This window comes from Pteropus medius, unplaced genomic scaffold (assembly GCF_902729225.1).
Source record: "Pteropus medius unplaced genomic scaffold, Ma_sr-lr_union100, whole genome shotgun sequence".
Lineage (NCBI taxonomy): Eukaryota > Metazoa > Chordata > Mammalia > Chiroptera > Pteropodidae > Pteropus > Pteropus medius.
The window spans coordinates 10,243,207-10,269,222 of NW_024347790.1; the positions used below are offsets into that span (position 1 = coordinate 10,243,207).

The window sequence follows — 26,016 nt, forward strand, 5'->3', positions numbered from 1 at the left end:
AAATGGGGAGATTCTGATTTAACACTCAGTGAGTAATATTTAGATTACAGTCATATGATACAGTCACCACATTCTACCATCTTTGAGTCAAAGGTAAGAACATTCAGGCACTTGTAATAATAGAACTATAGCTCCCTAGACCAACACACTTCAACAGAAATATAATACCCACCACAAATATAACTTTAAATTTTCAAGAAGCCACATTAGAAAGAGTGAAAAGAAACAGTGGCATTAATTTTAGTAAATTTTATTTAATATAGATCCAAAATGATTAATTTATATTAATTATACTAAATTACATCCAATTTAAGGAATATTAAAATTATTAGTGAAGTCTTCCATTCCTTTTTTTTTTTTGTACTAAGTCTTCCAAATCCAGCGTGTTTTACACTAACAGCACATCCCAATTCGAACTAGCCACCATCCCTGTGCTCAATAGCCACACATGGCTAGTGTCCGCCTAATTGAACAGCACAGCTCTAGATAATTGCACAAATATTGTATCCTAACTATGTGTTGACTCTTGAGCTGCATGGAGGATACTAGAAGAATGATGAAGTAAGCTAAAGGGAGGAGGAAAGAACAGAATTTTCTGTTAGTATGGGGCCTGCTGCTGGAATCCGATTTTAATTCATATTTACACCTGCACCCAGAATGCTTTGTGAGCCCTCTAGCATCAAGAACAAACTACCTCAAATTGTCATTGCTGACTTTGAATTCTTTCTCTCCCCCACCTCACTTTATTTGTCGGAGAGAGAGAGAGAGAATAGGTGACTGACAGATGTCTCCACTGATGATTTTAGAAGAAGAATAAATAGTAATAAAGTTGATGATGATGACAATAATAATAGCTGAGATTAGCATCACTAACACCACTTTATATGTACCAGACACTATACTAAGTACTTTACAGGCACCATCTCATCCCTATGAAGTAGGGACTGTTTTCATTGCCATTTTACAAATGAAGAAAGGGAGCCAACAGAGAGGCAATGTGATATGAAAGACAGACATGCAACCATTTAAATTAGAGCTGAACATAGAGACACTGTAACAGCAGCATGAGCCAAGCAGATGCCACTTTCCACCTCTTGATAATCACATTCCACGTTTCCTGAAGGCATGGTGATTGTGAACATGAACTAGACCAGGGCGCAGTCCAGTCCACTCACTGCTCACACGAACTCACATGAATTATTTAATTTCTCTGGGCCTGAGTTTTATAACCTCTAAAATTGGAATAATGTCACCTTCTCATAGGATTATTTTGAGAATTAAATGAGATACTACACGTGTCTGACCTGTGGTAATTGTTTCACATTTATAACTTCCACTATTCTTATTTTAAAGAAGGTGCTAATACATATTAATACAAGCTAGCATCTATTGAATGCTAAGTGCCAACTATGGCATTATGTTCAGTCCGGGGGGAGTTGGAGTGTAAATTTTGTCCCTCTCAACACACTTGAGAAGATAAAAAAATATGTACAAAGAGATAGATGAACCATAAAGCGGCTTATGAACTGTCAAATTAGTAATCCTAAAACTGCTGCTACCGTATTTCAGCCAAGGATAGATCGCCAGGATCCAGCAGCAAGCCTTGAGCTGGCCTTGAGTAGTGGGTAGAACTGTGTGAGTGGAGAAAAATGGGAGAAACAGCACAGAAGGAAGACAAATGGTTGTATAGGGGAAGAGAAATAAAGTAATTTCACTATAAGCAAAAGTTTAATGAGAGAAAGACGTTGATGAATTCAGAGTAGTCTGCAAAGGATTGTGGATTGTGGATTAGAGATGAGCTCATTCTAGCAGACATTCACTGTGAGCAACCCTTCTGGCTTGCTGGGGAGATGCCAGAATGGCCTGTACACACCACAACAATGAAGACCACAGATCAGTCATCTAGCCTCTGCCCTTTAATTAGAAGTGCTGACCTCTTTGCCACCCACTCCTTCGCTTTCTGCTTGCCTTTCTCTGATTGACGTGGACTTTCCGGCTCTGGTGTTTAAAACTTTTGGACCAAGAATGCTCAGAGAGCCTACTGACCTGGCCCTAGAAACTGCTAACGTTCCTGTGAGCTATAGTAAGACCCTGGTCACACCTGGAAAAGGCTCGTGGTGGATATTGACACAAGAGGGCCTGAATGGCCCCCACAATTTGACACCACATTATGAAGGGATGGGAGAATATTTTCATTTTTCCTTTTTAACTGGTTGTCTCTGCTGCAGAACTTCTTTCGCGTTGCTACTGGGACAATGAGCCAAATGGTGCAGGGGGTTCAGGTTCTTTACCAAGAGGCAAACAGGTAACAGAAATGCCAAGAAAAAACAATATGTTGCTTAGTTAATTGAAATACAAATGCGGGCCATGATTTAAGTGCTGTAAATGTATCATCATAAGAAAAGTATTTGGGAATTTTTCAGTTCAAGTCAGTAACTACATGTAACTACATGGTAACTGTTATGTAAAAATATAAAATATATACGCTTCTAGAGGTTGAATTTTACTCTATATCTAGTGATTCAGCCATTTGGGGTTTATGAGATTTGGAGTTTTTTATTATGTTTTGTTTTGTTTTGTTGTTGGTGTGTGTTTTAAGTCAAGGATTAATTTTAATGACACTTACTGGATAATCTTTGTAAGCATGTCTGTCTAAACCTGCTTTGGTGGAGTCCAGTTCTTTGTACAAAGTAGTCGTAAATTTACCCAAAATCCATTTGGATCGGTCCCGGATAATAGTGGTATAGCACTTGCTGCTACAGTTTTTTATTTTTATCATAGTGGTTCAGTGCCACATACATTTCCACAAATGGTTCAATAAGTATATTTTGATTGAATGTGCATTTGCGGGGAGGTGTCCTTTGGGTATAAAAAAACACTCTGCTCTTAATAGCATCCGTTAAAAAATAATGACACATGCAACTGACTCCAGTGGACCCTAACGACCAGAGCAGTGACAGTAACAACTGCCAGAATGGTAAAAGCAGCAGCAATCAAAGAAGCCTGAGCCAGATGGGAAGAAAATACCAGTCAGAAGCCATCCAAAGCCAGAGGTAAAGCTTTATGCCCAGATTCCCTCACCAGAAAAGATGACTGTGCTTACTAATTGCAAGAAGCTTTCACTGTCCGCAAACTGCATTGAAAAAAAATGCTAATCTGAATGGCTTAAAAAACTTGAAGATATTGTCTTTGGGACAAAACAACGTAAAGAACTTAAATGGACTGTTAGTAATTTCCATCCACTGGCCTTTTTTCCTGGAACATGCCAAGTCCATTCCCATCTGAGGACTTTTGTACTTGCTGTTTTATTTTATTTGTTTTAATTTTACTAACTTTAATTAAAATCGTTTTAATTTTAATTTTTTTAAAAATTTTAAATTAAATTTATTGGCCTAACATCGGTTAATAAAATTATGTAGGTTTCAAGTGTACGACTTAAACAAAATACTATACACAAAAACCAACTCAAAATGGATCATAGACTTAAATGTAAAGGTTAAAATTATAAAACATTTAGAAGAAAAGATAGGAGTAGATCTTTATGACTTTGGGTAAAGTCCTAGTTTCTTTGGTATGATATCAAAAACACAATCGAAAAAAGAAAATAAATTGGACTACATCCAACTTTAAAACTTTTTTGCTGCAAACAATGCATCAACAAAGTATGAAGACAATGCACAGAATAGGAGAAAATATTTGATTCGCAAAGCAGATATTTGATAAGGGACTTGTATCCAGAATATTTAAAGAACACATAACAACAAGAACACAATAATAATATATTAAAGGAAATATAATTTATTTTGAAACTGAGAAAAGAATCTGAGTAGACTTTTCTCTAAAGATGATGTAAGAATGACCAATAAGCACATGAAAAGATGCTCAATGCCATTAGACATAAGGGAAATGCAAATCAAAACCACAGTGAGAATTTCACACTCCCTAGGATGACTAGCATCAAAACAACAGACACAGGTATTGCTAGGATTGTGGAGAAATCTGAACCTTCATATATTGCTGGTAGAATGTAAAATTATTCCATAGCTTTGGAAAAACAGCCTAGCAGTTCTGCAAAAAAGTTAAATATAAAGTTACCATATAGTCTAGTAGTTCCACTCCTAGAAATCCCAAGAGAAATAAAAACTTATATCCATACAAGATCTTGTACACAAATGTGTATAGCAGCATAATTCAAAATAGCTGAAAAGTGAGAACAACCCAAATGTCCATCAACTGATGAATGGATAATCCAAATGTGATGTTTTGATACAACAAAATATTTTGCAATAAAAAAGAAATGACGTGCTGATGCATATTACTTTGAAATGAACTTTGAAAATATTATGCTGCCCGAAAGAAGCCAGACACAAAAGACCACGTATTACATGATTCCACTTACGTAAAATGTCCAGAAGAGGCAACTTTATATAGAGTGATGGTTGCTTAGGCCTGGAAAGGGGTAGGGTGAATGGCAAGTGACAGCTAAAGGGTATGGGGTTTTCTTTTAGGAGAAGAAAATATTCTAAAATTAGATTGTGGTGATGGTTTCACAACCCTCTGAATATACCAAAAACCATTGAATTATACACTTTAAATGAGTTGTATGGTATGTAAATTATATCTTAATAAAGCTATTTTTTTTAATATGGAGCACAGGCCCTGGTTTAAGGTACTGCTCTAACTACTGGGAAGATGAAAAGATGCATTAGAAGCAATGCATGCTCTGGCTTCAGTGTATTAAGTGAAAGCGTTTGGCGTGCCAGGGGATCATGCAGAAAACAGTGGTAATAGCAGCAGTGTAGGTTTTATGGGGAGACCATGTCTAAAACATGAAGCTGGAGAGGTTGACGGAGTTGGGCTGTGGAAGAATTGAAAAGCCACATCAACGGGTTTAGATTATATTCTAAAGACAATAGAGAGCCACAAAAATTTTTTGCTAATTGAAAGGATATGAACAGAACTGGATTTTAGGAAGAAAGCTCTGGTGGCATTATAGACGCTGGATTGAAGAGGGAGATTTGTTTTGGTTTTTTTTTTAATTGTACACTTGAAACCTATTGACGTTATAGATGTAGGGAGAATAAATAGTAAGCAGATGGCAGAGTCCTGATAGACCCATGGAGGAGCTGAACTAGGGCGGTAGTAATGGAAAGAATGGCTCAAATTCAAGGGCACTAGCGAAGCTAAATTGACTTGACACACTTGACTGATCAGATCAGAGACCTCAGGAACAGGGGGCTAGCAAGATGCCCTGGAGTTCCTGAGAAGAATGGCTGATGGGAGCTAATCAGGCTCTAGGTCAAGGTGAACGTAAACTAGTTGGGAGGCGGGGCGGGGAGTTGTTATCTGGGGAGAGGGATAGTTTGTGTCTAGGTGGCTCCTTTTAGCAGCAAGGCTGAGTCTGGTCCCCACAAACATCTACAGCTATTAAGTTGACCCACCTTAACCATGTTTCTTCGTCCAGCCTGTTCTTGCCTTTGTCTCATCCGCTTTCCTATTATGGGGCTTCTGCTTCAGTTCCACAGTTCTGGTAGCTTTCACTTGACTTTGGTGTCTCCTGCCCAGACACCCAGTTTCAGCCTCCCTTCACGGCTCTGTTCCACTCACTCTCCAGAACCTGATTTTCACCCAGAGCCTCTCTGTGCTAACTTTCTCCCCAGTTCCCAACATAACTTTTGGCTTGGTTCTACTGCACCACAGCCTATATCGGCAAGCCAGGGCCATTGGGGGTGGGGTGGAGAAGAGGAAACTGGAATGGGGCCGTGTTGCAGTTGAATCTCTGGAGGGACCACCTGCTGGAAATGCCCTGCAAACGATGGGCTGTATGAATGTAGGGCTTAAAGAAGAGAGAGACGGAGACACAGATAAGTAAGATATTTCCACTTCATTTGCAGCAATATCTGCAGACACTAGATAATAGGAATAAGGGTAATAGAAAACAAAGATCAGAGAAGATCTACCCCAGAGATAATCTGAATCACGGCTGAAATGATTTGCCATTTTTCATGAAATGGCAAGTGTATTGCCACCTTTACTTTAGAAAGTAGTTCAAGCTACATCCTTAATCATATTTATGAAATCCGGATATTGGTACTGTCTGACTCATACCTTTGTCACGACATCCCCCTTGGACAACAGGAAAATGAATAGAATGGAAGGTTCGAAGACTTAATGAATGGTTTCCTGGAAGTTTTACTGAGACATTGTTTGGGAAAGTCAATGAACACTTGAACAAGGAAACTAACCAAGCAGATTATCATATTTTTCTCCCCGTGTCCATATCAAAACAAAACAAAGTTGTACCTTTGTACATTATCTGTCTTTTAAATCAGAGAGAGCATCATTAGACAGTTGCAATGCTCTGAAATAAGTTAATGGTAAAGTAGGTACAAAACAAAGACTCTGTAATATGCGAGCATATTACAAAAAATTAAGACTATATTTCATTTAATGTTTTAGATTCTGGTAAGATTGTAAAGGACCAAATTCTTTGATGTTCTTGAATATGTTTCTGCATTCTATGTGACATTATTATCTATTTTATTCCCACACTATTACCGTTCTGCTTTAATTATTGTTATTGTGAAAGTCTTTTATTATTTTTTTCTCCAAAATTTCTTTTAAATTTAACTTGGGTTAAATTATATGTGTGTATGTTTGTGGAGCTTTTATTATGGTTATTTTCTAGATAGTTTGAAATTGGCCTTTTGAGATTTTCTTCTTGGATCCCTAAATTGTTGGGAAATGCTTTTTTCTTAAGGATTTTAAATTTTATTTAATCTTTTTAATTAATTTCTATTATTATATTTTGGCGAGAAGCAGTAGCCTGTACAATTTCTCCATTAGGTAACTTACTGATATTTTCTAGTATATGACTAGTTTTCAGTAAACTTTTTATAAGATAAGGCAAATTTCTACTCAAGTCTTCTATAATGTCTTTATTTTTATTTCCCATTAGTCAGTCAAATATAGAGAGCAAGTGTTTGACCATTGCTAAAGTCATAGTTTTGTAGGCCAATTTTCAGTATTATTTTCTGTAAAACATTGATTTAGTCTTCAAAATAATCTGTGTAAATAAAAGAATATATTCTTGGTTGGAAAGTTTGATGATGAATAGATTCTGAACCAAGACAAATAATGCTAAATTCTTAATTGCAGTCATTGCCTCCAGGAAATAAAATAATTAGCTGATGACAAGAGAAACTCCCCTTAGAAAGTTACTGAGCATAGTAACAAAAAATAAACAAATAAATTACCAATTTTACAAGTCAAATAGTCATTATAAAATTTGCCAATCAGAAACAACACATGAAGAATACATTTTAGTTTGCATTTTCTTTTCTCCAAGAATATTTGACATCTAGGCAAGAAAGACAAGGAATTGTTGTAATGTGCTTTCCTCTTCAAATTGTCCTCGGTTTCAAATTGATCGCCAGCAATGTTTTGGAGAATAAAGTCACAATTTAGTGGGTGAAAAAGGGTCTCTTTTCCCCTTTTTATGAGGAGCCCTCCCAATGGAATTTAATTAAAAAGTAACCTATAGAGTGGAAGAAAATACTTGCAAACAATATATCAGATAAAGGAGTTAATATCTAAAATATATAAAGAACTCATACAACTCAATAACAACAACACAATTCTATTTAAAAAATGGGCAGAGGATCTGAATAGACACTTTTCCAGAGTAGACTTCCAAATGGCCAACAAATACATGAAAAGGTGCCATTAATCACAAGGGAAATTCAAATCAAAAGCCTAGTGAAATATCATTTCACGCCTGATAGAATGGCTGTCATCAAGAAGACAAGAGATAACAAGTGTTAATGAGGATATAGAGAAAAGGGAACCCTCTTGGTGTGCTTTTGGTGGGAACATAAATTGGTTTAGCTGCTATGGATAACAATATGTAGGTTCCTCAAAAAATAACACTAGAACTGCCTGATGACCCAGCGATTCTACTTCTGGGCATACAGTCAAAGGAAATGAAAACAGGATCTCAGAGAGATATCTGCTCTCTCAAGCATTGCAGCATTATTCACAACAGCCAAGATATGGAAACAACCTAAGTGTCCATCAATGGATAAGGAAGATGTGGTGTATATGTATAATGGACTGTTATACAGTCATGAGAAAGAAGGAAAGTTTGCCATTTGAGACAACAGTAATAGACTTTGAGAGCATTATGCTAAGTGAGAAAGACAAATACTGTATGAATTCACTTATATGTAGAATCTAAAAAAACCCCGAACTCGTAAAAACAGAGAGTAGAATGCTGGTTACCAGATGCTGGAGGATGGGGATATCGGAGAGATGTTCTTTAAGGATATGAACTTGCAGCCGGTAGATAAGTCCTGGAAATCTAATCCACAGCATAGTGACTATAGTTAACCATACTGTATTTATAACTTTAAAGTTGCCAAGAGGTGACATCTTAATTGTACTCACCACAAAAAAAAGAAACGATATTTGATATTTACGTGACATGATGGAAGTGTTCGCTAGCCCTATGGTAGTAATCATATTGCAATACATAAATGTATCAAATCAACACATTGTACACCTTAAACAAACACAATATTATATGTCAGTTATCTCAATTTAAATGTATATGCGTACATACCTCTGGTTTTGCTAACATGCACTTTAAGTCACTTCTATGGACTTGAAACCAGTTGTGACTCAGCTCCATTTAAATTATGGAATTAACATGAGGTTGTAGAAAATCTGAAAAATAGAGAAAGAGACCAGGATCCTAATACAAGCACTATTTCACACGTTGATTTATTGTCTTCTAGTATTTTTTCTATGCCCTGGTTTTCTTATATTATTATAATATTAAAATATAAATATTTTGTGTCCTATTTATTTAATTATGTAACTATGTGGTGATGAATGTTAACTAGATTTACTGTGGTGATCATTTCACAATATAGACAAATATCAAATTATTCATTATGTTGTACACCTGAAACCAATGTAATGTTATATGTCAATTATATCTCAATAAAAAAAAAAGAAAACAATCTACTCTAGATTGAACAGTAAGGAGTTTATTACAAGGCATATGGCTGCATAAAAACTAGGAGGGTCAGAGAACTATGTTTAATATTAACAGTCAGCAATAAATAACACGGCCAAGAGAAATGCCCAACCATACCTTCAGGACTGTCTGGCAAAACCTCACTGCTGTCAACATCCACGACTCAATCTAAGATGACAGGGACAGGACAGCTGCCTTCCAGAAGACTCTGTTTCTCCACATGTGGCTTTTGCGTCGTGATGATCATGTCCACCTAGCAGATCTCAGATCAGTGTGTCTCCTTGACTGGATCGCAGGTAGACCCCCTGACTGCAAGAGAGTGTGGGAAACGTCATTTCTATTTCCAGCTTCAGTATTATGGGAACACATGATAAAAGGCACTAGGAGAGAGTGTTAAGAAAGCCAGTTAGTAGTGTTTGCCACAAAATTCTGAAGAAGGAAATGGAGGGAGGAAGAAAATGAAGGAAGAAAGAAAAACTTTTTTTTCTATGACTCTTATAGTTTTACTGTTTCATTTATTTTTTAATCCAATTTGAATTTATTTTGTGGTGGTGATGGGGTAGGGATCTGATTTTTTTTTTTTTCCCAAATGGATAGCCAATTGTTTTAATATTATTTATTAAATAATCTACTATTATTCTACTGATTGTTAACTGCCAACTTTTTATATATTAAATTTAAATTCTATAATCTTTATTCTTCTCTGTTGGTTTATCTGTATAAATCCCAAAGTGCCAAAATTTTTTTCTTTAAATACATTTTTGTTATTTAAGAACAATCGTTTTTCTCAGATGAAATTTAGAATCAGTTTGTCAGCTCTTGGCTGGTTGGTTATTTTAATCCATTTGGGGGTTTAACTGGAATTGTAAAAAGTTTTGTATTTATTTAGGGAGAAGTGACATCTTAGCCATGTTAAATGTCTCTTAACGATGACATGGTAGTTCTCTCCACTTGTTCAGGTCTTCTTTTATGCCATATAATCTTCTCTATCTAGAACTGGCAAATTGCTCATTATTATATCTATATTTTTCATAGATTTTCTTGCTGTCGTAAATCGGATCTTTTGCCATATCAATTCCTAACATTTATTATTGGATATATAGGAATGTTATTGTTTTGTATATATTCATCTCACATAAACCATCTTATTAGTTCTATTTTTTACTTGATTCTCTTGAATTTTCTGTGTAGACAATCATATTATCTACCATTATGCTAACTTTGTCTTTTCCCTATTGCCTATGTACCAAATCCACTGTGGTGCTTTAGTAAATAAAGTTTTATTGATACTAGACATGCTTGTTTGTTTACACATTGTCTACAGCAACTTATCCCCTACAACAGCAGGTTTGAGTAGCTGTGACAGAGACCTTTTGACCTGCTTAACTTAAAATATTTACTAACTGGTCCTTCATAGAAAAAGTTTGTCAAATCCTGCCATAGAGTATCTATAAATTTGAGGTGTTTTTTTCTGGACTTCTGTCTAAAACCACTTAAACAAACTTAAATAGTAGCAATAATGATGAGACTCTGGCTTGTGTCTGACTTTATTTTAATAGGGTCATTTTCTGTGTTTTACGATTAGAATAATGGTTTTCAGAGGTTTTTGGTAGATACCTCTTATCGAGGTAAGGAAAGTCCCAAGCATTTCAATGTTACTAAGAGGTTCTCATCAGGAATGAGTATTGGATTTTACCAACTGCCTATCCACCACTCATTGAGATGGTCATATGATCTATCATTTAGTATTTAACTTGGTGAATTACTCTATTTCCTACTGATGAGCTGTTCTTGTATTCTTGATTATTATGTATTATACTTTTACTATAATTCTAGAATTAATTTCTTAAATTTTTATTTGGGACTTTTGCAAGTAAGTGACATTAACTTGTTTTTTATTTTCTGATTGCTTTTTTAATAGCCACTTGTTCTCGTTACCATGTCATCTTCAATCTCTCTGAAGACATCAGTTGGAATTTTTAATTTTTTCCCTTCCCTCTGTTTCCTCAGGGGTCAATATTCTGGGTCTTAGTCTCGATATTTTCATATTTTTGTTTGTCTTCAAATATTTCATGACCCTTGGTTATTGATTCATAATTTTAATTTAAAGACTAGAATACTATAAGAAGGTGGTATGCATTTACTCGGCTGCTGTAACAAGCATCTTTCTTGACTAGGATTCTATAGGTGAATGTGGGGATTGATAGGCAGTTTTCCTCTTTGGTAGGAACAACAATCAAACAGGAAGTTTCAGCCCTATTTGAGTGCTACTTCCTGACGCAGCAGAACTTTATGCTGGAGGTAAAGCACCTGAGTCCCGAGGGTGGACATTTCTCTTCCCACAACCTCCTGGTTAATCGGTTGATTGGATAATTGGTTGGTTGGATTGGGGTCTGCCTGTCTGTTATGGGGCTCCAAACTTTGTGTGCACTTCTCTACTTGATGTGGGGAACTCAAGACTTACCTTAGGAATCAGCAACGTACTTTGCCCATTTTATTTAAGGCAAGTCTTTTTACTGACTTTAGATTGGGGGTCATTGTGGCATCTCATTGCTCTTTGTGACAGAGAAGTCAAATGGCCCATAATTGGATTTTACTGATAATTAAATAATTACTCCTCCAATTGGTCCCAGGATTCCCATCCTTGCTGACCCTGGTTTGAGTGTTTTCTTGGCTCTATCTTTAGCAGCGTCTCCTCTAGGTCTAAATGGGACTGCTGTTTCCTTAGCTATGTTATTCAGTCTATGTAGTTCCTTCTGAACATCTTCCAGAAACTGCTCAAAATTTTGATCCAGTAATGCCATCCTTCCTTCTTTCCAGAGTGTTACAGAGTTGTTTCATTGGAATTTTAAGAGCGGGTATGTATTCACCATCCATTCTTGGGAACCAGAGGTTTTCGGTGCATTTTTGCTTACATCAAGCACCGCTGTGTGTCTCGGTTATAATGACACAATTATAACTGTGCCAGAGCTGGAGTATGCCAGACAATTCACAATTTTGTGAATAAGGTTTTTTTATTTTTTAATCCCCATTTTACAAATGAAAAAAACTGAAGCTCAGCAAGGTCGAGTAAGTTGCTCGAGGTCATGCAGTAGTTGGTACTGAACTCAGGTTTGACTCATCCAATTATCACACTCACACCTCATACATTCATTGTCTGACAGAGCAGGGCCCCAACATACCATCTGAATGATGATCGAGGGTAATTCCAAGTCCCTTCTTCACTGTCTTTATCCTCCTGATAAGTGAATAAAACAGAATTGAGTTAGTGGTCTAAGTATAACTGACAGAGAACTCTGGAATCTTCTGTGTTTTCGAGTGCATTATTTCTATTCCATACTTGTGCTTTCTCACAGCTGTAAAAAAGAAATTTGAAAAGCAGTAGCTGTAGACTGGTTGTGATCACATGTAGACTGTGCGGAGAGAAAAATATAATTAAATTAAAAGGCTCTCATTTGTCATATTTAAAAATAATACCCGTAGGAAATTGTGTAAATATCCTTCACAAAGAAATGGAAGAAACTCATATAGAGCCAGTAAATATTATCAGACATGAACTGAAATGACAGACTTTCTTCTTTGCTTCATAAATGTGTTCGGATCTTAACTAGTTTGCTATTAGTTAATTTGCTGTAGACAGTTAATTTCTATCTAGTTGGCTTATTCGGAGACACAGATTTCTATGTTTTCATAACAAACATCTCAAAATTATGGCCAAAAAAATTAAATCAAATCATTAATGCTGATATGATTATGTGTTACATATCGTAATGATATAATTACTAATTGTAATTAATAACAAATTAATGATTTTTATACCTCCTGACGAGTAGATACGATGCTTAAATTCTCCATAGAAAAAGCATTAACCTTTTTAAACTTTAAAGAAACAATATAATTGTGGCATTATTAATTTCTAATGTTTTCCATCTCCTAATTTTCGTCTTTAGGTGGCTAAAGACTGACATTTGGGCATTTTTTTATGCACCAGATTTTAACATAAACTTGTCATTTACCAGATGTGTGCCATTGCATCTTCTCATAGACCCCATTTCTTCACTTGCAATTTGGGGTAATATATTTTGCAGAGCGGTTGAAAGGTCGAGAGGCACAGCATATAAAGCATGGTATACGGCTTGACACGTAGAAGGTGCGCTGGAAATGGTAGTTATGATGATGATTTGTTTCACTTCTCTACTGCTGCTTGACAAACCACACCAAACTTAATGACGTCAAACAGCCACTTTTATTATGGTCACAGATTCTTGTGGATCAGGAATGCAACAGGGCTAGCTTGTCTCAGCTCCATGATGTCTGTGTCCTCAGCTGGGGAGACTTGAACAGCTGGTGGGGACCCAAAGAGCTGGAGACGGGGCTTATCTGGAAGGTTGTTCACTCATCTGCCTGGCCCCTGGGCTGGGCTGGGGCTGGTTGGTGACTTAAGTGCCTCCTGTGCCCCCTCCAAGTGGCTCAGGTTTCTCACAGTGTAGCAGCTGGGCTCCTAGAAGGAATATTTATCTGGAGGGGGCTGTGAGAAGCCCAGCGCAGAGGCCTTGAATGGACACTGTGTCACTTCCATCGTACCACTTCCATCAAAGCAGTCACAGCCGGCTCAGATTCAGGGCGCAGACAGACGTAAACTCCGTGTCTCAACGAGAAGTGTCAAAAAACCACCAACCATCGTCATCATTATCATTATTGTACTGCGAATATGCTTTTTGTATATGAGTAAGAAAAGGAAGTGATTCGCATCCTACAGGAATTGAGAGATTATTCAAGAGGTTATGCGATTGCCCAGCCCTGGAACATTAATGGTAAAAATTGGCTTGATTTTTTAATATCCAAGGATAAACATCCAATTTTTTTTCATTCTGTACCTTTAAACAGTAAAAAGATATGATAATTTTTAATGCATTTTTAACGTTTAGATAATGCAGGATACAGGAAGGGCTTTTTTTTCCTTGTGTTTGTCATAAAACACAAGCTGTTTTTGTCTTGGCTACAAATTTTGGTTTTCATAATCCCTCTGCTTTCTGCACTTGCCTGTGCCCCCTTTTTTATTGGCGGGGTGGGGGGCTTTGCCATCGACTGCAGAGCAGTGGTTCTCAAACTTTAGTGTATAGTATAATCACATGGAAGGTTTGTTAAAACACCGATTATTGGTCCCCAGCCCCAAAGTTTCTGATTCAGTAATTTTGGAGTGGGGCCCAAGGATTCGCACTTCCAAGTGTCTGAGCAATGCTGATGCTGCTGGTCTGAGGACCCATACTTTGAGAACCACTGTCACAGAGAAAATGCAGCACCAAATCCAAAGATTAGCATTGGCCTCCCTGGGTTACTTAGCTATATCAACGTGCCATGTGCTCTCAGGCGTATGACAGTCTGTTCATAAGATACATGTACCGACTAAACAATGACAATACGACCACTCTCACTTCTTCCTGAGCATTTAATATGTGTCAGGCATTTGGTAAACGCTTTGTATATATGATCCCATTTAATCCTTACAAAATCCCAGCAAAATATGCCCACATTATTATAGATGTAGAAATTGAAGCAATTAAGGCTGTTTCCCAACATCACACCACAGTGAGTGTAGAGCTGAACCCAGACTTTCGGAGCGAAGAATGCATGTTTCTGCTCCCAACTGCTGTATATCCCACCATGCCGAGAGCAACTCCTCGCCTTAAGAGAATTGATGCTCTCTCTTCTCTGATCCCCTATTATTTTATTTGTGTCTTTTATATTATTGTTATACAATGCTAAGTTATTTTCATGTTCGTCATCCTCTTTAGAATGTGAACTTCATTCACTTAACTAAAATTCAAGGTAGGGATTCTAGCAATTACCATAGAGTCTGGCAGAGTTTGCATTCCATAAATCTTTCTTGAGCTAATGAATGAATGAATTCTTGAGTGAAAAATCATAATAAAAAGCTGTCGTTGTATGTATAAATAAGTTTATGTGAAAATAAACAAGCGATCGCTATATGTATATGTTTGTGTGTCACCCATTTCTCTAAGTCATACCAACCTAAGGGAACAATTGGGAAATGTGATTGTTATCTAGTCACCCTCAGTGGTGTCTGCACACTCAGCTCCTAGGATCTCCCTGACTCATCCCCGGAGTTCTGAGCATGTCTCATGTGAGCCCTCAGACGTGACTGTCCTGTGCCAAGGATTGCATTCATTCCTACCGCATCATCTGTGACTCCTCGGCTATGGCTTTGGTGCCATCCCTGCAAGTTACATGTCGTTCCTGAGGTTGGCTCCACTTTCAGCCTTCTTAAGGCGGCAGCTCTGCCTTTCTCTTTTGATCATGATGCAGTTAGCATGGCCCTAGCCGTTACCCTGGACAACTCCAGCTTAATTCACAGAACAGACCTGTGTTCTTGGTTTCCGTTAGGGTCTCAAAAGATCTAGTCATTTTTATTTTTTAAAATTCTCTCCCTTTTCTTTCACTTCATGACCTCCCTGACCCCACCAACGACAACCAAGAACATCCCTGGAGTCAGGTGGTTTTCCTGGTGGGGAAGGGATGGGGTGAGAGAGAAGATCTAGGACTCTTAATAATAAGGCATGCTGTAGTCACCATCAGTCTCCTCTCCAAAACTATGATGGAGGTCTCTGCCCTCAGCCTGTGTCCTTGCACATGGGACTTCCAGGCTTATGAGAGATCAAAAGATGACTGCAATTCTGGTTGCTTTGTAGTATTAGGTCCCAAACCTACTGAGCTCTCAGATCTGAGCCAGGCCCTCTTCTATGCACTTTACATGTATTAATTTCTAGAATTCTCACCATGACCCCATGAGTAGTTTATAATCACACCTTTTTTCAGAGACAAGAAGACTGAGCACTGAGAGGTTAAGTAAGTTGCCCAAGGTTACACAGCCAGCAAGTGGTGGTACTGGATTTTGAACCCAGGCATCCTGTTTCTAGACTTTATTCATGTCCCTGTGGGAGGGTCTTGTCTGCCCTGTGCAGCTCAGTGGTCCACCTAGATGGGCCCACATGTCATGAGGGAAATGCACACAAAGTAGAAGCCCTTCCACCCCATACCCCATCTCAGCTATATACGGAAGATGATTTTAGAGAAAAATATTCAATGTTTTTTGTTTTATTTTAAGGGATGAATCATCTTGAATGTGGGGGAGTGAAAATTTAGTTCCTGTCTAACTTTAAAATAAGAGTGGAAAGTGTTGTCAGTAGCATCTTTGAGAGAGAGGAGAAAAAATTTACTAAGAGCCTCAGCGAAAATTAAAACTGGGTTGCCACTGAAAAATCTTAAATGCATTTCAGATTTTTCTGATGTAAATTTTTTGCATTGCATTTATCACCCTTATAGATTTCGGGCACAACAACAGTGACAGAAACAGCTGTAAATACTCCCAAATAGAGAGAAATCAATGGTGCAGTGGGACACACACTGCTTGAGCTCATCAATGCAGAGTTTGCCACACTTGACCTTGACTGTTATCTTGACCAACAGTCCCAATCCTTTGAGATTTTTGGTGCCAGGTGCAAATCATTGACCACGATGCAAAAACAGAAAATCCCTCACCCCACAGAAAGGCAAGAATCGATTGATATTTCCAGTTTTATCCTTAAGCCATGCTGCATATAATTTTTCTGCAAATGAAAACATCTGGCTCGTATCATCATGTCTTGAAAAGAAAAACAAACTATAAATTTTTAACAATAGAGACCTGATTAAATGATGGCGCACAACATCCACATGAAAGATGCTCGGAGCCATGAAAGTCACTTTGGAAGAATTCCAGATGATAGTGAGGAGAGCATCTTACAATTGCTGTGGACCCACCTCTCAGGGACGTTGTCGATGCTCTTATCTCTTGTTTCCCACTCACTTCTGAAGGCTCTCTGTTTGGCTTCCACCCTCAGTGTTCCTCCAGAGATAACCAGTGACTGACTTCTGTGTGGTTAAACCCAAAGATCATTTTTCAGTTCTCATCATGAGAACGTTCAACATTATTCTAATTAACATTTTCCTTTGAGAGGTGGATGGGTGCATTAAATGTTCAGAAACGGTGTACAGTTGTTCACAGAGTTATGTATCATGTCTTGTTAGTATTACAAATAAAATGTGAATCTTCACTTCTTCACATTGAGGATCTAAAGATTCTAAGATGTGCAGAGTGTGCCAGGACACTTGGCCGTCCGTTACCCAAACCCATACAGAGTCTTGTTCCTTATAGCTTTTAGAGTTTACAACATAATTTTTAGGCTCATTGAAAAAAGTCATGAGTTATTTTTCTTTGTTGTCTTAAGTATTGTTGGAAGTAAAACTTCTCTAGATCCAATTAAAGGAATTTGATAGGGTATGCATTTGGTACCTAAAAGATAATTATTCTTCATGATGCATAAATCTGCCATATCATTCTCTTTTGCCTTGGAAAATAACAATCAGAGCTTTGGAAATTTCTGCTGCCATTAATTGCATGTCCTGGTCTGTGAATGGCAGTCTTCTCCAGGCAATAATTTTGTATTTCAATGCTGCATCATTTGGAGTCTTTTTGAAAGCTTTTTAAATGATGATTTGGGATCCAAATTTAAATTAAGTTGAACTGTGTATTCTACTACCATTGCAGATAACTCGACTGAAATGACACATGAATAGACACCTTTTCTGTTCTAGCCAGTTTTTACATACAACTGCATCATAGCTGATTCCTGGTGGTTGTAGCCTAATTTCATATTCTTCTGAATGAATCATGATTTCAGAAGCATTAAAATGTAGAACTTCATTTTCAAATTTAGGAAATATGTTGCCTTTGTTTTTCCTGTTGATTTCATCATTGTTGATGTCCTGTAACAACCCGTAGATTTATTTGGCATTTAGAAACAACTCACAAAACAGACCATCAGTCCTAGAGTAGTATTGTAGTAGATTCAGCCCTTCGGTGGCTATTTATTGTGGTAGATTCAGCTCCTGGATGGCTATATACTGCTTTCTAAGCAAAAGCCTGGAATATATGCTCTGCCTAGCGTTGATTCCCAAGCCTCAGTAGACATCCCTGATTCTCATTGCTCCAGTGATGGACAAGATCTTGATTCTTAATTCTTCAGAATCTTTAGCAAATATCCCCCTCTGCACTCCTGGAAGTCAAAAAGCCGTCTGATACTAATATCCCCAGGCTTGGATAGTTAAGAATTTTAGCAATCACACTGGGAAATCTTCCCTGCACCAGAACACACTAGTCTTCACTGCCAAAGCAAAATGAAAAATCGAAGCCAAAGTGTTTTAGCCAACACCCCTTCATCCTTTTCCACTTGAAATTTGGACTTTGGAGGAAGAGATGGAGAAGACTAATTTCTTTAAAATCAACAATCAAAATCTTGTGATTACCAGATAATTTCCACTTCAACTTGTTAAGCAAGACGTCTAGACCCGGGCATATGTTTGTCTCTCCTTTTCCACCTAGACGAGGGGTGAGACTCAAGGCCATGGCCAGATACAGACCTTATGTGGTTGTTATGAGAATTAGATGAGATAACATCATCAGTCCACAGGATAGATTTTTTTTTTTTACATTGTTTTTGCCTGCTTCTACTTTTCATTCTCCCCCTCTTCCTCTTTCTTTTTTGTTTTGCTTTGCTTTTTAAAACTCAGCTCTGTCTGACTTAAAAGATTGGTTCTTTTCTTTCCTCGACTTTTTATTTTGAAAAGTCTCAAAACTTCAACAACGAAAAAAGTCAGAATAGTGCACTCATTGGCACTCAATGGGCACTCCTATGGCCTTTACCCAGATTTACTAATTATTTGCATTTTATCACATTTGCTTTATTTTTTCACTATCTCTTTAGAACAAAGACACTCTCTTACACAATCACAATACAATTATCAGACTCGGGAAATTTAATGTATTTAATACATTTTCCAATATATAGTCTATATTCAAATTTTCCAAATTATCCTCAAAATATCATATTTTATTGGAAGAGTCCAGATGAGTTACTTTGTTTTGCTGAACGTCCCTGAATTTGGATTTGCCTGTTTGATTTCTCTTGACTAGACTCAGGTTACACATCTTGGCAGTGGTGTTGTAAGGGTGATGCCAGGTCCTCAGTTCATCACATCAGGGGCTCGTCGTGTCAGAATGTCCCATCAGTGGGACATTTGGTTAAAAGGTACTCATCAGATTTTTCCATTTAAAGCATTCTTTTTGAAAATGTTAAGTAATATGTTTTTCTTTGTCACTTACTGAGTTGTCTTGAGCATTTCAGGGTCATATTCAGCCATCTCACCTCTCACCTACCCTGGAGCTTGATTTAGCAGAGTGGGGTGTTACTTTGAGTGAATATCATTTCCCAACCATTTTTTACCCATTGTGTCAACATCCTTTGTTTATTCTTGCCACCCACCATGGCAGTTGTGGAACCGTTTCCTTATTTATCTATCCCCTGGCTTCATTTTAGCTCCACTGTTCTCCCTTCAGGCATCTATTCACAAGTACTTTTGAATGTCTTCCATGACCAAGGCAGGTATCATACCTGGCACTAGGAACACAAAGATGTCCTCTGCCCCTGTGAAGCGTCGATGAATATGTTGCATTTTTTATTCATCCATTCATTTAACAAATATTCACCCAGTGTCTATAATGTATCCACATTACTCTGCTTGCTAGGAATCCAGCAATTAACAAAACGGTCAGACCTCTGCCCTCACAGGGCTGACATTCTAGCTGGTAAGTGAGGAGAGAATATAAACAGGGAAAACCAGGGTCGTGAGAAAGAGCTGATTCTGAAATAGGCGCGGGAAGGCCTCAGTAATGAGGGAACATGTAAGCAAAGACCTGAAGGCAGTGAGAGAGCATGCCATTCAGGGAAGTGGGGAACTGGTGTTCCAAAAAGAAAGAAAAACGTGTAAAATGCATGTTGACAGTGTTCAAGAAACAGCTAGGAGGCCAGTGTGCGCTGAGGGTTAAAGGAGAGAAAATCCAAGAGGCAGGGGTGGGGCAGTGTTAACTAGCGGTCAGATATGTGAAATAAGAGAGAAGTGTGGGTTAGAGACACACTTTGAGAGTTGGCAGCATGTATACGATTTAAAGCCCGAAATCATCTAAGAAGTCAGTGTAAATAGTGGCCAGGAGGAAAACTAGATCAGGGAGGTGAGGAACCCTTGGAGGAGGCTAAAAAGAGAGCCGGTGAGGTAGGCAGGGACAGATTCAGGATCCCTGGGGTCTAACTCTTATACAATTTGGGGAGACTCTCTTTTGAAAAACTACAAAATTATGAATTAAAAATTAAGAACAAAAGTAGATATTAGAGTGAGAAAGGAAATCATAACAAAGTACTAATTCTTTAAAACACATACTACAAACATCACAAAATCCAAAAAGTAACACTTATTATTACTACTTAACTGCCTGATACATTTTCTCCTACATTTTTGGCTACCTATTCTTTGATCACTTCTGCACTTGAGGATGAATTTGAAATACAATTTTCTATGAAAAAATAAATAAATCATTTAGTCTTTCCTCTGGCAGACCTTTTTTTTTTTTTTTTTGCCTTTTTTTTCTTTACTGGAGGCTCAGGTGGCACGACAGTTCATAAAATGGCTTCAGAGGTCGGTGTAGAGGGAAAACAAAAAATAAACTGGGATGGGAAAGAAAAACAACCAGGAGGAGGTAAGAGCTGGCTGGTTCCTTCTCAACCTGATTTAGGGGAGGGAGTTGGTGCCTCTGAACAAAACGGATGGATCCCTTCCTTCAACCCTTGGTAGGGGACAGAGAAAAAAAAGTAAAAGCTGTTGCTTTGGCTCTTCTGAGTCTCAAGGAAAAAGGGGAAAAGCCAGTGTTTTGATGTCATGAATTATGGGAAGGCGGGTACTGGGTAGGGTACAGGTCAGTTGGAAAAACTGGCAGATACCAGATGTAGCTCTGGGTGTCCTTTGAGATGGAATCACTCCAGTATAGTGGCAGGGTTGCCTAAAATTAATTTTATTATCGATAGTTCAGAAAAGCTTACAATTCTATATGGTAAGACCTCATCTGTGACTTCCTGTGGTTTCTTACTCTGGCGATGCTTCTTGCTTGCCCAGGGACGAGTCCTCAGAAAACTTAAGCTTTTGCTCTCACTATATATGACATGGCACCCTGTGGCTCCCAGTGGCCCAGCTCATCCAGGACCACCCAGCCATCAGTTCTCGCCATCTCCCAACTGCTAGGCTGGTCCTGGGGGCTGTGTAAGTTGGCCAGAATTAAGCCTGGGTCAGGGTGACCCCATACAAGCAGCAGAGCAGAACAGTGTCTTCTTCAGATCTTCTTGGAATAAAAGATGGGGTCCATAGTTTGTGAGATGTATCATGGATCCAGCTCTTGCTGGGGTCCAGGTGAAGTGGAGGTAGGACTGGCAGCCCACAGTCACACTTGAAGCGTTGGGACTCCTACCAGGGTGACCTGCCAAGAGGAGAACAGTAAGTAGTTCATGCTGCTGCTGGGTTGCCAGAAGAGCAATGCGGTCTTAAGGAGGCCTGCGGGTGAGGACCCCTGAACTTCAAGGTCAGTTGGCCTCTGTTAAAAGGAAAAGCAGGAAATAAAGCATTCGTGGAAGCCAAGGGAAGAAAGTATTTCCAACAGAGAGTGACCAATGAATGGTGTTAAATGATGTTTAAGATGCTAAGAATAGATCATTGGATTAGCAGCATGAAGGTCATTGGTAATCTTGACAGTTTGGTGACATGGTGAGAACAAGAGTCCACTGGGGTCTGTCTTAGTCAGTTTGGGTTGTGCTGCTATTACCGAAATACCGTAAACTAAGTGGCTTAAACAACATTTATTTCTTGTGGTTCTGGATTCTGCGAAGTCCAAGATCAAGGTGCAGGCGGATCCTGGTTTGCAGAGGCTGTCTTCTTGTATCTTCACATGAGAGAGAGAGAGAGAGAGAGAGAGAGAGAGGAGAGAGAGAGAGAGAGACAGAGACAGAGACAGAGACAGAGAGACTAGCTCTCTAATGTCTCTTATAAGAACACTAAATCTCAACATGAAGGCTAGCTCCCAGAGGCTCAATCTGCAAATACTATCACATTGGAGATTAGGGTTTCAATGAATGAATTTGCGGGGGACACAAACATTCAGCCACAGCAGGGTAAAGTCAAGAGAAAAACAAGACGAGTAGGAAACAGTGAATACAGATAACTATTCACAGGAGTTTTGCGTATGAAAACTAATGTCCGTAGTTTTTATTTACAAATGAGTGAATAATATATTTTCTATTTACATCTCTGCAAAAAAAAAATCCTGAATTATCTTGTCACTTTGGTTTGATGTCACAGTAGATTCTAAATACAAAAGCGGTTCCCCATTCCTTACATAGATGCTGAAAACAGAATAAAAAGAGAACGTAAGAAAATCTTGTCTCTTTTCAGCCCATGTAGCACATCCAAATGAAGTTCGTCTCCCAGAGACACGGAAAAGCCATTTGGACAGATCAGTTGACCTTAGTTTCTCGGTGTCACTTGCCATTGTACTTCTGAGTCCTATTGCATATTTTTGGGTCATCTCACTTTTTACCTACCCTGGAGCTTGACTTAGCAGAGTGCATTACTCTGCCTCACTCCACCCTGCATTCACTCGAAAGCAACGCCAATTTGAAAATAAGTAATTTTAACAATCAAATCATACTTTAAAAAATATGGTAGCCGATCTCATGTTGTGTGTGTGTGTGTGTGTGTGTGTGTGTGTGTGTGTGTGTGTAGTTCTGTTATTGCATACAATTTCTAAGACTTAGGCTTTTCAAAGCTACTCTCCCGCCCCGCTTAGTGGTTTTTAAACTCTTGAAATAAATCATGTCATTGCATGATTACTTTTTCATTTAAAAATGTTTTTCCTTCTAACTTTTGCCATCACAATATTGCTTACCAATGAATCCTGTTGTCTTGGCCATTCCTGTTCACTTGACCATAGTAATTATCCTCTTAACCTGATAACTGTTTGTTAGTCTATTTCTTCAAATTTTCACTGATCTCGGCTGTACTGTACAAAGCTGGTTAAGCTGGCCCAAGAGATTTCTTCATCTTAGTTCTTTGTTGAGTATTATTTGATATTATGTGTAATTTCAGAGATGCTTCTGTTTCCTGTTTTATGTTACACAGAAGCTTTAGCTTCCTCCCTCCCCCAAACATCGCAAGAACATTTAACCATGTGCTATGTTGTTCCGTGAACCACTTCCTCTTGATAGGAACCTTCACTGCATTTTGAAAAAAAAAAATATACTGAAGGAATCAGATGAATTCCAATACTTTCAGTTATTTCCCAATCATATTGTGCTCTAGCTGCTTCATAGCTTTAACTAGCATTTGTGGACTGGATTCTGCACAGCGTATATCACACTAAGTGTGATCCCTATCATGAACAAATTTTTAAAAATTTTCTCTCCTTTTGTATCTGTGATGTGTGGTTTTGTACTTATAATATGTGGGCTGATTTTTTTTCCTTGAAAAAATAGACATGACCAGATATTTCTTTTAATTTAAAAATAATTAAAATACCAAAGCAAATTGATACTGACAGAACCTCAGATTTTTCAACCTTTTTTTCTCCTTCTTGTTCTATTTTAGTTCTGTCGATCTAGTTATAGATTGAAAACACTGTTCACCTGCACTAAGAAATACATGCTAGGATATAGGGTTAAAAAAATAGTCTCAATGCAAGGACGCCAACATTTTTATTTAATCATCTTTAAAATGGAAAGACATACAGTATGCAGATAAAGTCTAGATAGTTAATCCTTGGCACATTGATGAAGAGAAACACGGTTGTGGAAAATCCACAGAGGAAAATCTTGAGGTTTGTTTAGGCCTCCCCAGTGTCTGGGATCAATAGATATTTGTTGACTAACTTAAATTGTATGACTTCAGGCAAGTTACTTAATCTCTGGGTGCTTTAGTTTTCTCATCTGCAAAACGGGGAAAATAAAAGTGTCCTGTCTAAGGTGGTTATGAGGATGGATTTAATCAGTAGATACATGTAAAGCACAAGGACAAGGCCTGGCACACAGTGAGAACACCCAATAGTTATTAGCTATTATTTTCATTACCGGGCAGGTAGAGGGAATAGGGAATGCCCTCTCTCTTGACCCACGGCCAGGCTCAGAAGAAACAGAGAGGGGAGTTTTCTTCTTAGTAGATTAGTAGCAACTGTTCTGGTGGAATTTTGAAGACCAATTCTAACTTGTCTAAAACTATTTGGCTAATCGATCATTTTAATATATCTTGCTGCTTCCTTTAATTTTTTTTTTTTTACTAATAAGTATTCTATTTTTTCCCTTAATTCCTACAGCTCTAAAATTTTAATTCTCTTCTTGGTATGAGTATCACCATCCAAGTAAAGATTATTCATAACTAAGAGCACAGCTGAAAAGATAAGCTTGGCAACCATTCAAATTAGACGATCCAGGAGTTCATAGTATCCAAATTCGGCGCTACAAGAAAGCAGACTTCTGCCAAATAAGCTCCTTATAAAAATTATAATAACATGAGGTTCTTCATTGTATTGATGCTGGCTGCCACTAAATATATCATTTCTGTAAATCCAAGAATTGATCATCACTAGAGAAAAATCCTAACCTTTTGATTTGATGCAGAAGTTGTTAGGTGCACCTCTTAAAAAGCTATATGAAATGTAGTCTTTTTAATTGTTTTCTGTATTATGAAAAATCCTTATAAGTAAGTTTATTTTTACTTGTTTTATTTAATATATAAACTTGTGTATTTTTATGAATCTTTTCATTTTAAATGAATGCATCAAATAGCCTCTTAATCTAATACCGTCATGCTCAAAATTCAGTTCACAGCAAGAAAGTATAACATATATAAGAGAGAAGTATTTGAACATGTTCGTGTGTGTATGTGTGTTCATTTTTGTTCTTACAAATTAGCAAATTTAAATATAAAGACATGAAAAACCAAAATGTGACATTGGCAAGTACAGACATGCATGTATCATTTATTCTCTATTTTGAAACCCAATGCAAGACAGAGGCGTATAATTCTAAGTATATAGCAGAATACGTAAATATATTATAAATTATATATTAAAGTGATACAGATAACCTGATACGTTACTATATAATTAAGCCATTGTAATTTTGTTCTAAATTGAGGTATTAATCTGTTTATGGAGTGAAATTAATTAGAGATATACTGTGAATAAAGAAATAAGGTAGAAGACATAACTTGCTTTAATTTATTAAATAATGATTAATTAACATACTATTTGAAATATTAACTGACTTTAGATTAAATTAGATAAGAAAGAAAGCCATGGATAACGTCAGTCAAGTCACATAGTAACTATGAAATTTTGCTCAAAAAAATTTGGATTTGAAAACTGATTCAAACCTAAATATATGTGAGCCCCAATGAAACCTTTGTGTTTACCAACAAAATGTATCTGTATCAATATCAGCATTTAATCACCTGGAAAGCGCTTTAAAAAAAGAAAACTAGTGCTGTCTTGAGTTTCTACAAACCTAGAGCAGCAACAACAGCTTAGAAACAGACTTTCTGTTTAATACTTACAGGAGACATAGAATTCAGAGACCTCTAAGGCCTGCCCAGACCTGGAATGTCACATCTGAGTAGGGTCCACTGAGCAGGGTCCACATGTCTAGGGTGTAGGAGGTAGAAGGATAGCTTTATATGCAGCCTGAGGCTTGCGCTCTGCCTGGCTCCTTCCTCCTTCTCATTAGTCTGGGAGGTGACTTAATCTCTCTGAGCTTTCAACAAAGCATTTTTTAACACAAGGGTGAATAAGATCTGATCGTTAGTTAATAACAGCTCACAGTCTGGAAAGAGGTTCTAACACGGTAACAAAAAGAACATGATTCAGTATGTGCTATTATTGAGTGTTTATGCCAAGGACCGTATTCTATTCCGTTGAAAGGTCATAACAATCCTATGAATTATGTATTATTCTCTTCATGTTACAGACAAGGAAACAAACCCAGGGAGGT

General features: G+C 37.7%; 1 protein-coding gene and 1 long non-coding RNA gene across 2 annotated transcripts in view; one reads left to right on the forward strand and one right to left on the reverse strand.

Moving 5' to 3' along the window:
* The window catches only part of APBB1IP (amyloid beta precursor protein binding family B member 1 interacting protein), a 93,498-nt gene that overhangs the window by 9,876 nt on the left and 57,606 nt on the right, over window positions 1-26,016 (forward strand). The gene's annotated exons all lie outside the window — the stretch shown is intronic.
* On the reverse strand, window positions 20,986-25,767 carry LOC120614694 (uncharacterized). Its single transcript, XR_005656049.1, has 2 exons — window positions 25,583-25,767; window positions 20,986-21,461 (listed from the first exon to the last, which is right to left on the reverse strand). It is a non-coding gene; the product is annotated as an uncharacterized LOC120614694 (long non-coding RNA).